The sequence below is a fragment of the Lathyrus oleraceus genome, chromosome 5 (genome assembly GCF_024323335.1).
Source record: "Lathyrus oleraceus cultivar Zhongwan6 chromosome 5, CAAS_Psat_ZW6_1.0, whole genome shotgun sequence".
In the NCBI taxonomy this organism is placed as follows: Eukaryota; Viridiplantae; Streptophyta; class Magnoliopsida; order Fabales; family Fabaceae; genus Lathyrus; species Lathyrus oleraceus.
Window position 1 is genome coordinate 44,573,087 of NC_066583.1, and position 17,937 is coordinate 44,591,023.

A 17,937-nucleotide genomic window follows, 5' to 3' on the forward strand; every position below is an offset into this window, starting at 1 on the left:
ACAAGAATTATGCACATCAAAAATTCAATCATTCACTAATTCTTGTTTTACATTATCACACGAGTCGTTGCTCTTAGTGTGAGATTCAATTGTTCTTACCGTGTTCATATTGCTTACCCAGAAGCACTAAACACATTCTTGTATATCTAAAATAGTTATTGTAAAGTTCCTCAAGTGACTTATGAAGTATGTAGACTTGAGAGGGCTAAAAGACCATTGTACTCTTAGAAGTTGTTGTAATCTTTCTAGATTATTGGATTAAGTCCTTTTTGAAGGCGAAATCATCTTGGTAGGGTGGACTGGAGTAGATTTGAATTTCAAGCGAACCAAGATAACTTCAATGTTGTTTGTCTTTAATTTGTGTGTGTGTAGAAACTCCAAAAGTTTTTATTGTTTGTGAAAACAATTCAAACCCCCCTTTCTTGTTTTTCTCTACCTTCAATTGGTATAAGAGCTTCGACTCTGTTATTGATTTTCAAATCAAACACTTAATAGTGTAGAGAGATTCAGCGTCAAAAAAACATAATGACTACCACCAATGAAAGAGATAGCTACAACGTCAAACCTCCAATCTTCGATGGAGAGAAATTTGATTATTGGAAGGACATAATCGAAAGCTTCTTCCTAGGCTATGACACTGACTTATGGGACATTGTTACAAATGGTTATGAACCACCTATATCTGCTCCTGGAGTTGTCATTGCTAGAAACAAGATGAGTGATGATCAGAAGCGTGACTTCAAAAATCATCATAAATCCAGAACGATTCAGTTGAATGCCATATCCTACAATGAATATGAAAAGATCACCATTAGGGAAACATCTAAAGAAATTTTTGATTCCCTAAAGATGACTCGCGAAGGCAACAATCAAGTCAAAGAGACTAAGACTCTGGCCCTAATCCAAAAATATGAAGCCTTCAGAATGGAGGATGATGAAGCTGTATAGGTAATGTTTTCTAGATTTCAAACTTTAATTGCAGGACTCAAGGTTCTGGACAAAGGTTACACAACTACAAATCATGTCAAAAAGATTATCAGAAGTTTGCCAAAGAAGTGGAGACCTATGGTCACTGCCTTGAAGTTATCAAAGGATCTGAACAACATAAGCCTGGAAGAACTCATCATCTCCCTCGAGAGTCATGAGATAGATCTAGAGGAAGACAAACCTCAAAAGAAAAGCAAATCAGTGGCTCTGAAGTCCAGATCAGAAAGATGAAAGCCATAAAGGAACAAAGCCTTTCAAGCTGAAGAAAAGAACGATGATGATTCTGAAAAAGACGATTCTGATGATGAAGAAGAGTTATCTCTTTTATCCAGAAGAGTTAAACAGGTCTGGAAGAAAAAAAAGAATAACAACTTTAAAAGGCCCAGACAGAAGGGAGATCGTTCAGAATCTACCTCCAGATGCAAACCAAGCAAAGTGGTAACTTGCTATGAATGTAAAGAACCAGGACACTACATATATGAATGTCCAAAGCTCAAGAAAGATAGTTCCAGAAAAGAAGGATTCGAGAAAAACTCCTTCAAAACTAAGAAGGGACTCATGGCTACCTGGGATGACTCTGAATCTGACGCCTCAGAATCAGACTCTGTAATAGAACAGGCAAATGTTGCATTCATGGCTACCATATCTAGAAGTTCATCCGAAAGAGAATCTGAATCTGAAGAGGTATTTTCTGATCTCTCTCGCTCTGACCTAGAAGCCTGTTTATCAAAATCTTTAAACTCCTATCAGAAGCTTCGATAGAAATTCAAGATCCTAAAAAGGGTCCATGAAGAAACTGTTGAAGAATGTGATAAGCTTGAAACAAAAGTTTCTGAACTTAAAGGAAACATTTATGTCCTAGAAAAAGAAAACGATTTTTCAACCAAAAAATGTTTAAAACTTGAAGAAACTCTTTCCAAAGCTCCACCAACTTCTGACACCATCATATATAAATATGAAAAGGCGTTTCAAAAATTCTTGGAAAATAGGCTTGAGAGAAGCAAAATGGCTTCTATGATTTATGGTGTTAGTCACAATAAGAAAAGAGGAATTGGATATGACTCTGATGAAGATAAGCAAATACCTTCTGCATAGGATAAGCATATCAGATTCAGGGGGAGCTTGCTTATCTCAAGGGGAGTCATAATATATATGACTATGAAATTACCTTCCTATAATTGTTATGAAGTATCATTGTTTCATCAACAAACTGAAGTTTTGTCATCATCAAAAAGGGGGAGATTGTCAGAACAAGATTTTAGTTCTGCAATTTATCTCTAAGTTTTGATGATAAGAAAGGATGAAACATTTTAGTACCCTAATAAAATTTGCTAAGTGTGCAGGGCTCTAACGACAAATGAATATAATGAAACAACATCTAACATCATACAAGTCCAGAACAGCTGACTTGAAGTTAAAAGTATTTGCTCTAACACTGAAGACAACGATGCCCACAACATCTAACATCTGAAGACTCTGATATTTTGCATCTGAAGGATCCCTCACCTGAATTCTCTAATGATCATCACATTTGAAGAAATTCAAATTAGAGATCAATCAAGAACCTCTAAAGAAAACACATCAGGAAACTATCTGAAGAATACAAGATCTAAGAGAAGTATCTGAATTCCGTGCACTCTGATTCACGCCCAACAAATAAGATCAAGACTTAATGTCGCACCTCGAAAAAATGGGGATACGACTTCAAAGCGAAGCGCGATCGCACGCTCGCAATGATGGACTGAACAGAGTCGCCACCGAACTTTATTTATTCCTAAAAAGGAAAGGGGAAATATCGATAAAACCCAAGACAAAAAGAAAGGATAAGATATGGTCATCGCAACCAATATCAGGGTTCGGGAGTCGATTACGCAAGGGGAAGGTATTAGCACCCCTCACGTCCGTTGTACTCAACGGGAACCATTAGGTCAGTTGTGTGCGTTAGTGTTAGTTGAAATATTAGGCTTTTCAATTTATTAGGTGGGAAAGAAAGAATATAAGAGAGAAGAAATGTTTTTGGATTTTTTAACGAAGGACTAAACCTAAGTTTTTTATTAGTGGGCCTGACAAGATTTATAAATCCCGCTCCTACGTATCTCAAAAGAGAAATCAAGGCTTACGTAGTTCTGGGTAGAAAATGTTTGTTTGTTGGTCGATTTTAGCGAAAGCTATATTGTATTAATAGACGAGAACATTGTTTTACCCAAAACAGATTAGGAGTGAACGCATACCACACATCGAACGGATTTATAAATCTACATTCGGAAAAGCGTCATTTATCTCTACTCAACAATCGTGGCCGAAACATTGTTTTGTATCACTTAAGACAATATATCTTTCATTTATGAAAAAGGTTCTTTGATTAGTCGCACGGCGGCGAGAAAAAAGTTTGATTGGTTGGAGGTATTTTGAGTGATGGCGAGAACTTGGATGAGCGAGATATACATCTCGAATCCTAGCCTCAGGAGTGCATGGTATACACCATGTTCCATTTCCATCTTTATTGAAAGAGGTTAAGATAGGAATTAAGTATTTTGGAATTTGATTGAGAAAAGGTTTGACGAAACCACATTGACAATTTTAGACGATGGCGAGAGTTAAGATTGGCGAGGCATACGTCTTGAATCTTAACCTCAGGAGTGCATGGTATACACCATGTTCCATTTCCACCTTTATTGGAAAAGTGTTAAATAAGAATTATGTATCTTGAGTTTTGTTGTGAAAATGACTTGACCTAGATCAAGTATTGATGGACGTTTAAGAGAAATTTGAATGAGTGTTTGAGAGAGCAAAGTGGATAAATTTAGATGATGGCGAGAGCTAGGATTGGCGAGATATACATCTCGAATCCTAGTCTCAGGAGTGTGCGGTATACACCACGTTCCACTTCCATCTTTATTGAAAAAGTGTTTAGATAGGGATTAATATTTTTGAGTTTTTTATTAGAGAAAATGGCTTGACGTTGAATCAAGCGTTTGATGAAAGTTTGAAAGAAATGGAATGGAATAGGAGGGAGAAATGAGTTGATTTGTTTATTGAGAAAATACTCGACGTTGGATCGAGTCATATTTTTTGAATTTTTTGAAATTGTTGATTTTACTCTTGTGTTAGTATCTAAAACAAATAGAGAAATAAAACAATACAAAATTATATACACATTGGGGAAGTGGGGTACATTTTGTCAAATGGGGATTCAAAAATCGTGAAATAATTAAATCGGGCCCAAACAATAAAATGATGCGAAGTATGAGTGTAAGTGCAAGAGAACCGGCTCATTGTAAGAAAGCCCAAGAGTAAGCTATGTGAGGTTGATGGCGATGCTTAAAAAGCAATCGACTTACAAGGGTGTGGAAATGGGCTCGATATTAAATCGAGAAAAGTATGATTTTTTATAGTTTTCAAATGGCTTCGAACACATGATGCAATTAAAAAGAAAAACAAATCTATGTTATAAAAGCTATGAGTAATAAAACATAAACGTAAAAGAAAAAACTACACATAGGGGTATCGAACCCACTACACTAAAGACCTAGACACCACTCCCTTCCACCAGACCACTTACTAACTAATTGTTATCTTAATGTTAACTTAAATATATAAACTAAGATAGATTAAAAAAGAATTAAAATAAAAAACTAAATAATAAAAAAAACTGTTGGTCTACTAGTAATTAAACCCAGCCGCATGGCTGTTGGGTTTACAAAGGGGAATAAGTTGGAAATGGTAAAAAAAGAATCATAGTTAATTACCAATATTAATATCTACATCCAAAAGTCACTAAATTGAATTAAAAGGTTTTTAACCAGACTTAAAGTGAATAATAAATAAAAAAGAAATTGAAACGAATTGGACAGAACTCTTCCTCTCTCAAAGCTCTCAATCTCGTCCTCTCCATCGCTCTCACCATCTCACGATTTTTCTCACCTGTATCTCTCAATCTCACGATCGTTTAACCTCACTCACCGCCGCCCACTCATCGCCGCTCTCCACTTCTCTCACCCTATAACGCAAGGGTCCAAGGTTTAAGGAGAAACAAGAAGAAAAAAGCTCACCTTTGGCGAAAACTACGGAGACGATGAAGATTCAAACCTCCCCCCCTTCGCCTCTTCAAAAGGTTTGTTTTTGATTGATTTTTTGATTTAGGGTTTTCTGTTTGGCCGCCTCCCTCTCTCAATTTTTCCGTCTTTTTCTTTTTTTTCTCTCTGAATCGCTCTCTTCCTTTTATCCTCACAGATTAGGGTTTTCATGATGACATATGGAGCTCAAAAGAGAAAATTTCTAGAAGTGTTTTTTGGTGTTCAGAACCGAGTTATCCTTTTTGATGCTACAATCCGGAAACGGTAATCTGAACTTAGCTTTCTTCTTCGCTTTTGTCCTTATGCTCAATTGGGATTTTCTTGAAATTTGACTGCCTTGTTTATTGCTTTTACTGCAGTGAATCCGGTGAAAACACGAGGGACTTTGGTTCAGCCAAGCAAATCGACGATGATGAAACCAGTTCTTCTTCCTTGTCTCTAGGTTCTAACGCCTTCGTCTGCTCAACCTGGGGTTCCGAAGCTCAGTAGCGCCGGACTTGTATATAAGCATTTTGGATTGGAAATAATTGCAAATGTGCTTCGTCTTGATGAAGATCATCCTCATGTACACCAGTTATATCCAGCAGTCATCTGATGCAGAAAATGAGGCTTTTCATAGGGCAATGGCTCTGGCTGGTGGTGAATTTTTGGAGAATGTGAATTATTATGCAAAATCATGGTTGCCGACGCGGTCTATTGTTATGGAGTGTCTTGCAGCAAGAGAAACTATTGATTCTAGTGGGGAGATTATAAAGCTGAATCGATCTTGTCCTTGGAAATTTCACATACATGAGCTCCAGGAGGAAATGAAAATCAACCCTTCCATCAAATATGTTCCTTACTAGGATGATAGGAGTGAGAAATGGAGACTACAGGCAGTGGCAATTTCACCGGCAAGATTTGAGAGCAGAAAACCCACTACCATATCTTTGGAGGGGTTTGGAAAATGACAGGCTATCTGAGGTTGCTGGAATCCCAGGTTGTACTTTTGTGCACATGAGTGGTTTTATTGGAGGAAATCAAAGTTATGACGGTGCTCTAGCAATGGCAAAAGCATCTCTAAAGGCTTAGGAAATTGAATACATGTTGAAAAAATTTTATGCTCTTCTGTGAAACTGGTTGTATGGTTGGTTATACTTTTGTAACACGTTTCCACTACAGGTTTTGGCTCAAACGAGGCTTGGTGATAGAGCAACTACAGTAAGTGTCATGGCAACATCTCCATGAATAAACAGCTGACATCCCTATATCCCTTCCAAAGGCGCACCACCACAAGTGCTTGAGTATCTAGCAGCAAAATGCGACCGAGTGAACCGGTTATAGCAGCCAATGTACCACTTGGTGATGAGGTAAGCTTTTCACCTTTCCTAGGATGATCCTTTATACATGTCAGGGGTGAAGCTCGAGCAAATGGCTGAGGTTTCACCGCTGATTTCTTTGGCGATTTCTGTGGAGAAGTATTTTCACTCTGCCAAATCAATTTAGAAAATGAAGCTATTGGATTTTGTCACTCTGCTAATATTTTCTTGGTCTTCATCTTGTCAACAGCATAATTTGGATTTTGTCTTCAAAATCAACTTCAGATGTATCAATCAACAGATAGCTAGTATGGATCACATGGGAAACATCATAACTGTGGGATGAAGGAAACAATCTTCGATGCCGTCAAGTTGTAACCAGAAGGTTCTAAATTGACGGTTATGGTTTGGTGTGTTTCTTGCAGGTTATGGTTATGTTTGCTGTAATGACAATGCCGACATTCACTTACGGTAATTTGAGTGATTCCAATTGGCTTAATTGACTTCAAATCCAGGAGAAGAAGTGAAGCTATTGTACAAGGATCGCAGGTTGGGGACGAGATTGCAAGCATGTTGATGAAGGAGTACCGGCAGCAGGTGCAGGTGGTGGTTCAGGTTAATTTGGTGAGAGCCGGTTAGGAGGGACACAACACAATACAAGACAAGGCAGTAAGTGTTGTTAGATAGCAATATGAATGAAAGTGTTGATGTGTAGTTTAATTTTTGCAGGTTATTCAAGCGGCAGCAGCAAAGACACAACAACGATATCAAATTTCACTTTCCCTACAACAGAAAAATCTCCTCCAAGTACAAAATAATGCCAAGCATGTCCAGCAACACCCAGCATTTTGTATGACTTTACTTTGTTTGCATTGCATTGTACTAATCTCTTGGCAAGAAAAGTCGGCTCTGAATTCTTTGATTGATCAGTTAATTACCGTTTAGAATACCATTGTTATCATAAACCAGTTTGGATTTTCATGTATGTTGATGAAGCGTGTATGACATGAGAGTAGCTCTTCTCTTCCAATACCATCCATTACCAAAATATGTTTAATGAATCACACCAAAACTTGTTTGATGAATCACATTAAAACTTGCCTGAGCTGTTCCGGATGATGTGAATATGTCCATGGCATTTTGTATAACTGGCTGGACTGTTGAAGATGTTCCTTGCGGTAACAGAATTGCTTTTGCTGCTTTTGCATCTGTCATAGTTCTTTAATGCCGTCAATTATTATTCTGCAGGTTCACAATCATGCAAGACTTGTAATTGGCTTTATTGAAGGATGAACTGGTTCTTTCTTTCAGGTTTGTGATTGCTTCAGTTATCATCTCAGCGAAAGTGGGATGAGAAGGCGGCTTATTTGCTGCAGCGGTTAGAAGAAATGCAGAATTGGCATGGCTTGTTGAATTGGACGGTGGCAACTTTGTTTTATTTTACTGTTACAGGTTTCTATTGAAATGTTGTTTCGGGAACGGGTAGGGATGATTAGGGAATCTGCGGGTGTTACGGTTTGTCATACAGCTGTTGTGTAGGCAAGAATTCTTTTGTAATTGATTTGTTCAGTTTCCACATGATTTTCTTAGATCTGCACTTGTTCATTATATCAATAAATTCATTTCTCCCAATTCCTGCAAGTCTTAAAGCATCTGTTGCACTAAAATTTAGGAAGTTGTCATAAGGTTGCTCGTTTCTCATGACTTCAAAAATCATATCACAATAATACCTGAAAGGAGACACCCTTATTACACGGAAAACATACTCCGCCAAATGCTGGTAGCAGTTGGATTCAGTTCCAAGCAAGGTGCCTTACGAAGAGGAGTCCTTGGCAAGGAACTGGATATTCTTGTAAACTATGGCTTATGCCCTGGCACCTTGAAGCATTGCGGAATATTTCAATCCACGTAAGAGTAATTAATGATCTTTTCCAAACATTGAGGGAATATTCTTGACTTTCCACTGAGTGAAGCAATGCAAGAAAGTTGCATGACTTACTTAAATGAGGACAAAAACCATTAGAAAGCTCTACTTCAATGTCAGATAGAAGCAGTGTGAGAAGGCCCTTGGTCATGAATGAATGATTGGAATATGAAAGATTATGGCGAATCTTTAAACATGAATGGATGGAAAATCTCAATGTGAAATGAAGAAAATATGAATGTAAATTTTAAAATGTGAAAAGTGTAAAAATATGAAATAGTAAATATGAACATGGAATGGAGGATATGAATGTGTGTAGAGGAACATGTGGAATTTATTTTAATCATGCATGAATGAAATGATTGTAACATGAATGAATGAAAGATCTTTCAATATGAAGTGAAGAGTTTAAACGTGAAATGGTCATGAGGAGAAATGCAAATGACTGATCGATGGGAAAAAAATTTCAGGGACAAAATTGGGGTATGACAGTTGCCCCTATTTAAGCATCTTCACTAGAGAATATGAAGCAAGACACTCTTCATATGATCATAGTGGGAGATGGTTAAATACTAAGAAGACCCAGATTTTGATCCTGAATCCCTATGACATGATGTGATATGATATGATATGATATGATATGATATGATATGATATGATATGATATGATATGATATGATATGATATGATATGATATGATATGCATGGATGCATGAATGCATGGATGCATGATGCTTTTTTGTAATTTTTATGTAATTTTTATCTGCTAGGGATATGATGGACCCTTGACAGGAGATGCTACTAGACAGACCAATCTGTGGGGAATGCTGGTGGTCCACAGGGAGACAGATAAATGGTAAAAAAAACAAACTCGCTGGGGAAAACAAGTCCTGCTGGAGAATCAGACACACACTGGGGAGTAACCGAAGTGAAAGTTGATAAACAACATTCAGAGCACAAGAGGTTTCGGTAGTAAGTTCATATATGACTTACTAAACCTAACTAAAGGAAAAGATGCTACAAACAGTTCACATATGACCTGACAACGCTGGGGAATATCAAGAAGTTCTGACAGCAGGTTCAGGTATGACCTAACAAACTTAGAAAAATTCAAGAAGAGTGTATCAACATGTTCATATATGACCTGATAATACTGGAACAATCATAGAGAAAGACTCTTCAGAACAGGTTCATATATGATTTGACACTGGAATAAGGCTCAACAACAGGTTCATATATGACCTGAATAGTATTGAACAAAAATTGGAAAAACTCTTCAGAGCAGGTTCAAGTATGACCTGACACCGGAATAAAAGCTCAACAACAGGTTCATACATGACCTGAATAGTATTGAACAAACAGAGAAAAAAATCTTCATTACAGGTTCATGTATGACCTGGCACCGGAATAAAGCTCAACAACAGGTTCATACATGACCTGAATAGTATTGAACAAAAATTGGAAAAACTCTTCAGAGCAAGTTCAAGTATGACCTGACCCCGGAATAAAAGCTCAACAACAGGTTCATATATGACCTGAATGGTATTGAACAAAAATTGGAAAAAACTCTTCAGAGCAGGTTCAAGTATGACATGACCCCGGAATAAAGCTCAACAACAGGTTCATACATGACCTGAATAGTATTGAACAACAATTGGAAAAACTCTTCAGAGCAGGTTCAAGTATGACCTGACCCCGGAATAAAGCTCAACAACAGGTTCATACATGACCTGAATAGTATTGAACAAAAATTGGAAAAACTCTTCAGAGCAGGTTCGAGTATGACCTGACCCCGGAATAAAGGCTCAACAACAGGTTCATACATGACCTGAATAGTATTGAACAAAAATTGGAAAAACTCTTCAGAGCAGGTTCAAGTATGACCTGACCCCGGAATAAAGCTCAACAACAGGTTCATACATGACCTGAATAGTATTGAACAAACAGAGAAAGAATCTTCAGAACAGGTTCATGTATGACCTGATACTAGAATAACAACAATTGGACTCTGACCGTAAGCAATGGACTACAACCACCCTTTAACGGATTTTGCCAACAACAATTGGACTTGAAAATGACCGGGAAAACCGGATGTTGGTTTAGGGATACCAAAGACAAGCTGGAATTAGAGGTCAAAGGATCTAGGATCGACAACAAGACCTGGGTCAATGCAAAATGAGCACGAAGTACATTTCGGCTATGCATGATTTGAATTTCCTTTTATGCATGATATATGAATGGTCATGATTATGAGAATGCTGACACCGGGCAGACTGGGAGTTTGTAAAGGCTTTTTATGGAAGCTCATGATTCCTCGACACCGAGAACTCAACCGAATATTTTATGATAGATGTTGTCAAAGGAGGATTCTATCCAGTTTGATAGCCACAACTTAGCCAATGGATCCTTTTGGAGGATTAACGGATCATGCTAGCATAATTTTCGGGCACTCGTCTTAAACTCAATAGTTGTTGACGTATGGCAGAATTTGTTTGAGCAGTTTGAAAGCACGAAGAAAGAGGTTCTTCCCCTCTGTGGCTCATCTTGCCCCAGTCTGTTGGGACTTCGGAAATGTTCACCTTGAAAGTGGGTTTGGAAACAACTTGCCATGAGACTACCTCGAGATGGCTTGCCCCAAGTGTTTGAAACTTGTTGTGGTCTGAACTTGACTAACCAAATGTTGGAATGGTAGACTCTTGATTGATTGTCCTTTGGATAGCTGGACTCATCGAGCTCTGAGGTGGCTTGCCCCGGTCTAAGTCTTGAAGCAAATTACTCTTGGTAAGATGACCCTTAGGGTGATTAGCTCGAATTAACTGATGCTCAAAGTGATTTGCCCCTGACTAGACTTCTTTCACTTCATCAAGTTTTCTCAACTGTATTTGGAATTTCTTTGATGCTAAGTGTTGACTCGCAAATAAGATTGTTCATTCAAAAATGGTAATTTTAATGCAGTGTTTATGCAAAAATTTGAAATCAAAATTTATTGATATGAACGGGTGAAATACAATGAACGAGTCGTTGATCAAGTCATTCACAGTATGCAAGTTGGTGCTATCAAATGATTAACAAAAATCGTTTGGAGTCAAGTTAACACAACCTTGTTATAGTATGCTTTCAAAATAAACCCTGCCTCAATTAGGTCTTTTAAGGGTTGCAACGTGGTCTGGTTCACGGTTTTTTGAAACAAAAGGATATAAGGCTCAAAATTTATTTTTACCCATCCCTTCTTCTTGATGATCTCCAGTTCCTACGTTCAGTTAATTCGATACACGCATCCGACTTCCAAGATGGTTCGAAGGTGTGATGAGGGTTCAAGACGAATTTTCTTGAAATGGCAGTCACCTTATTTTGTTTTTGTCGAGGATTTAATGACCTCTTTTGATTGATTTATTTTATCCCTAATTTTGCCTGGACCGCTTCTCTGAAGCTTTTGGTCCATCGGGATGCCCTAACTTTTGCCTAAGTCATTTTGTGGTATTTGACCTAGTGGGCTTTTTTCTATTTTTTTTAAAGGTATTGACTGCCACATTATTGGTGGATAAGGATCAACCAACACTAATTTTATCTTTTCTCAACTTCTTCGACACTTCAACATGTGCGCGAAGGATAACATGTGGTTGAACCTAATTGGAGGGTGTACATATGGATGATTTTTTTGAAAGATCGATTGCATGATCAAACTATCCGAACATAACTACCCTGCCCCAGGTTAAGATTAAGGGTTTTAGATCCAAAATAAACACTAACTTCTAGGCTCAAAGTGGTTGACTAGGGATTAACTCCTTATCTCTTCAGTGTTTGGGGGTTTGAAACAATGCCTTACATCATCGACAAGGTTTTCTTCAAAAGCATACCACAACAATTTCAGGTGTTTCGTTTTCATCATCCTCCCTCCAATCTTTGTTAACACAACAGTTTGATAAACAAAAGTGAATGAGAGGAGAATTTTTGTTTTTTAACATAAATGAAAAACGAGTGAATACGAATGGATCAATTCAAAAGATGCATAAACATTTCATTAATCTTACCAATTCAAATAAAACAACAATGTTTAAAAGCAAATAACAACCAACATGCAAAGAAACTACAAAAGAAGTGTTGAAACAACCAAATGATTGCCAGCTTTAGGGAATTTATTTCTTCAAACTTGAAGGTTGGGATCAACAAACTTTTTGACATTGGCATGATGACCTTCAAATTCCTTTCCTTCAATCTCATCGTTGAACGCAACCCTCTTGGATTCACTACTCACTTCTCCTTTTCTTTCATTGGTATGGGTCGTGACATTGGAAATCCAAGACGGTATCTCAATGCTCTTACCAGGAAACAATGATAGCTCATTAGCCACATCCCTGACATCTTCCTTGTGGAACAAAACCTTGAGGGGTCTCAAGGGTCCTTTCCCTTTCTCATTACCTGGCTCAGAAATCAAGGTATATGTACCTGAGCCTTCCTCCTTGAGTGTTAGTGACCCTATGTCAATCAATCCTCACAGTTTGAGCTTAAAACTCTTGCATTCCTCGATGGGGTGCCCCATTGTTCCAGTATGGTATTCGCACTTGATCTTCGGGTGATCTTCTTCAAAAACTAAGCTCTTTTTGTTAATCAGTCCTCGTACCAAGGCTTTTAGCGCAAAGCAAGAATCTAGGTCATGTCCCAATGCCCCTTTATGGAATTCACATGTTGCATTTGGATTGTACCATGGCAGGTATGGTGACACAGGCGTGAGAGCTCGAGGTGTCACCAAAGCATTTTGGATCAATTGCGGGTAGAGCTTGCTATATGGCACCGGAATTGAGTCATTGTGATCCTTGTTCCCCTTGTTCTGATTCTGATTTTTGTTCTGAACCTGGCTTTGAAGACTTTGAGGAGCAATAGCCAGAGGATGTTGATGATGACGTCTTGAGGGAGGTCCATATACTGGTAAATGAGGAGTTGCCACATAGAACTTCCCTTGACTTGAGGTAACACCGGATGGATGCGGGGTAGTAGCTCTCTTTGTTGCAGCAGTGTATATTGGGTGACCCTCTTTTCTCAACAAGACTTGCAGGGTTTCCAAGACCCATCTCATTTGGCTCTTCAAAAGATTAAGTTCCTCCTTCAGCGCTTCTTGGCTTTTCCTTAGCTCGTCCATCATCCCCTGAGACATGGTTCTTTGCTCTTCGCGTGTTGAGAATCACTTTGCTTCACGGACAAAAGATGGATGAGTTTTTTTTTGGTATTTTGTCTGGAGAATGACATGCATTATGATGCGATGCAAATGCAATGAATGAATGCAATGCAAGCCATGCATATTTGTGTTTTTTCTTCAATACACGGGTTCAAAAGTCCGAGGTACTGATAAATTTGATTGCTTTTCCAAAACGGGGTTCTCACCGGGTATGGTCTAGTGCTTTGTTACAAAGGATCCCCAGAGTCATTGATTCACAAGAATGTTTGACGCTTATGGGAAATACTTTCCGGTCGTCAACTCCATCAAGGGAATCTATTCTGGGTGAGGTTCTCGTACCGACCCTTACGAAGTATTCACCTCGGGAGTCCGTACTACACAACCATCGACTGGGTTCTAGACAGGGTACTCAGAGTCATGGATTCAAAAGACTGTTTGACGCTTACGGAAAATACTTTCCGGTCATCAACTCCATCTGGAGAATCTATTCTGAGCGAGGTTCTCGTATCGATCCTTACGAAGTATTCACCTCGAGAATCCATACTACGCAACCATCATTTCTAGTTGGCCAAAGTTTTAATGTTCTAAAAGGTCCTTAGAGTCATGGACCCCTTTGAAACATCGAAGCTTACGAGGTATACACCTCGGGCGACAATATTTGCAAAAGAATCTACTCTAAGTGAGGTTCTCGTACCGACTCTTACGAAGTATACACCTCGGGAGTCTGTACTACTCAACCATCGTCCTATCTTATGTTTTTTCTTTTTCACTCTAGACTCGGGTGTAGAGTCTTTCCCACATGGTTTGCAATCAAGATCCAAGTGCCCAACACGGTGGAACCAATATACAACAAATATCAATATAACAATAAAGATATTAAAAAGCAACAAATAAGGGAAAAGCCACAAAATTAAACAAACAAAGGCACACAAATGTCCTAACTAGGCTTGACTCACTTAGGGATTGTTCCTATTCCCCAGCAGAGTCGCCATCTGTCGCACCTCGAAAAAAATGGGGATACGACTTCAAAGCGAAGCGCGATCGCACGCTCGGAATGATGGACTGAACAGAGTCGCCACCGAACTTTATTTATTCCTAAAAAGGAAAGGGGAAATATCGATAAAACCCAAGACAAAAAGAAAGGATAAGATATGGTCATCGCAACCAATATCAGGGTTTGGGAGTCGATTACGCAAGGGGAAGGTATTAGCACCCCTCACGTCCGTTGTACTCAACGGGAACCATTAGGTCAGTTGTGTGCGTTAGTGTTAGTTGAAATATTAGGCTTTTCAATTTATTAGGTGGGAAAGAAAGAATATAAGAGAGAAGAAATATTTTTGGATTTTTTAACGAAGGACTAAACCTAAGTTTTTTATTAGTGGGCCTGACAAGATTTACAAATCCTGCTCCTACGTATCTCAAAAGAGAAATCAAGGCTTACGTAGTTCTGGGTAGAAAATGTTTGTTTGTTGGTCGATTTTAGCGAAAGCTATATTGTATTAATCGACGAGAACATTGTTTTACCCAAAACAGATGAGGAGTAAACGCATACCACACATCGAACGGATTTATAAATCTACATTCGGAAAAGCGTCATTTATCTCTACTCAACAATCGTGGCCGAAACATTGTTTTGTATCACTTAAGACAATATATCTTTCATTTATGAAAAAGGTTCTTTGATTAGTCGTACGGCGGCGAGAAAAAAGTTTGATTGGTTGGAGGTATTTTGAGTGATGGCGAGAACTTGGATGAGCGAGATATACATCTCGAATCCTAGCCTCAGGAGTGCATGGTATACACCATGTTCCATTTCCATCTTTATTGAAAGAGGTTAAGATAGGAATTAAGTATTTTGGAATTTGATTGAGAAAAGGTTTGACGAAACCACATTGACAATTTTAGACGATGGCGAGAGTTAAGATTGGCGAGGCATACGTCTCGAATCTTAACCTCAGGAGTGCATGGTATACACCATGTTCCATTTCCACCTTTATTGGAAAAGTGTTAAATAAGAATTATGTATCTTGAGTTTTGTTGTGAAAATGACTTGACCTAGATCAAGTATTGATGGACGTTTAAGAGAAATTTGAATGAGTGTTTGAGAGAGCAAAGTGGATAAATTTAGATGATGGCGAGAGCTAGGATTGGCGAGATATACATCTCGAATCCTAGTCTCAGGAGTGCGCGGTATACACCACGTTCCACTTCCATCTTTATTGAAAAAGTGTTTAGATAGGGATTAATATTTTTGAGTTTTTTATTAGAGAAAATGGCTTGACGTTGAATCAAGCGTTTGATGAAAGTTTGAAAGAAATGGAATGGGATAGGAGGGAGAAATGAGTTGATTTGTTTATTGAGAAAATACTCGACGTTGGATCGAGTCATATTTTTTGAATTTTTTGAAATTGTTGATTTTACTCTTGTGTTAGTATCTAAAACAAATAGAGAAATAAAACAATACAAAATTATATACACATTGGGGAAGTGGGGTACATTTTGTCAAATGGGGATTCAAAAATCGTGAAATAATTAAATCGGGCCCAAACAATAAAATGATGCGAAGTATGAGTGTAAGTGCAAGAGAACCGGCTCATTGTAAGAAAGCCCAAGAGTAAGCTATGTGAGGTTGATGGCGATGCTTAAAAAGCAATCGACTTACAAGGGTGTGGAAATGGGCTCGATATTAAATCGAGAAAAGTATGATTTTTTATAGTTTTCAAATGGCTTCGAACACATGATGCAATTAAAAAGAAAAAACAAATCTATGTTATAAAAGCTATGAGTAATAAAACATAAACGTAAAAGAAAAAACTACACATAGGGGTATCGAACCCACTACACTAAAGACCTAGACACCACTCCCCTCCACCAGACCACTTACTAACTAATTGTTATCTTAATGTTAACTTAAATATATAAACTAAGATAGATTAAAAAAGAATTAAAATAAAAAACTAAATAATAAAAAAAACTGTTGGTCTACTAGTAATTAAACCCAGCCACATGGCTGTTGGGTTTACAAAGGGGAATAAGTTGGAAATGGTAAAAAAAGAATCATAGTTAATTACCAATATTAATATCTACATCCAAAAGTCACTAAATTGAATTAAAAGGTTTTTAACCAGACTTAAAGTGAATAATAAATAAAAAAGAAATTGAAACGAATTGGACAGAACTCTTCCTCTCTCAAAGCTCTCAATCTCGTCCTCTCCATCGCTCTCACCATCTCACGATTTTTCTCACCTGTATCTCTCAATCTCACGATCGTTTAACCTCACTCACCGCCGCTCACTCATCGCCGCTCTCCACTTCTCTCACCCTATAACGCAAGGGTCCAAGGTTTAAGGAGAAACAAGAAGAAAAAAGCTCACCTTTGGCGAAAACTACGGAGACGATGAAGATTCAAACCTCCCCCCCTTCGCCTCTTCAAAAGGTTTGTTTTTGATTGATTTTTTGATTTAGGGTTTTCTGTTTGGCCGCCTCCCTCTCTCAATTTTTCCGTCTTTTTCTTTTTTTTCTCTCTGAATCGCTCTCTTCCTTTTATCCTCACAGATTAGGGTTTTCATGATGACATATGGAGCTCAAAAGAGAAAATTTCTAGAAGTGTTTTTTGGTGTTCAGAACCGAGTTATCCTTTTTGATGCTACAATCCGGAAACGGTAATCTGAACTTAGCTTTCTTCTTCGCTTTTGTCCTTATGCTCAATTGGGATTTTCTTGAAATTTGACTGCCTTGTTTATTGCTTTTACTGCAGTGAATCCGGTGAAAACACGAGGGACTTTGGTTCAGCCAAGCAAATCGACGATGATGAAACCAGTTCTTCTTCCTTGTCTCTAGGTTCTAACGCCTTCGTCTGCTCAACCTGGGGTTCCGAAGCTCAGTAGCGCCGGACTTGTATATAAGCATTTTGGATTGGAAATAATTGCAAATGTGCTTCGTCTTGATGAAGATCATCCTCATGTACACCAGTTATATCCAGCAGTCATCTGATGCAGAAAATGAGGCTTTTCATAGGGCAATGGCTCTGGCTGGTGGTGAATTTTTGGAGAATGTGAATTATTATGCAAAATCATGGTTGCCGGCGCGGTCTATTGTTATGGAGTGTCTTGCAGCAAGAGAAACTATTGATTCTAGTGGGGAGATTATAAAGCTGAATCGATCTTGTCCTTGGAAATTTCACATACATGAGCTCCAGGAGGAAATGAAAATCAACCCTTCCATCAAATATGTTCCTTACCAGGATGATAGGAGTGAGAAATGGAGACTACAGGCAGTGGCAATTTCACCGGCAAGATTTGAGAGCAGAAAACCCACTACCATATCTTTGGAGGGGTTTGGAAAATGACAGGCTATCTGAGGTTGCTGGAATCCCAGGTTGTACTTTTGTGCACATGAGTGGTTTTATTGGAGGAAATCAAAGTTATGACGGTGCTCTAGCAATGGCAAAAGCATCTCTAAAGGCTTAGGAAATTGAAT

General features: G+C 38.3%; 2 pseudogenes; both read left to right on the plus strand.

Annotated features, from left to right (window-relative positions):
- Positions 1-525: 525 nt before the first annotated feature.
- Positions 526-6,144, plus strand: LOC127078643 (uncharacterized; annotated as a pseudogene).
- Positions 6,145-6,361: 217 nt separating this feature from the next.
- LOC127078644 (uncharacterized) lies at positions 6,362-17,937 on the plus strand (annotated as a pseudogene).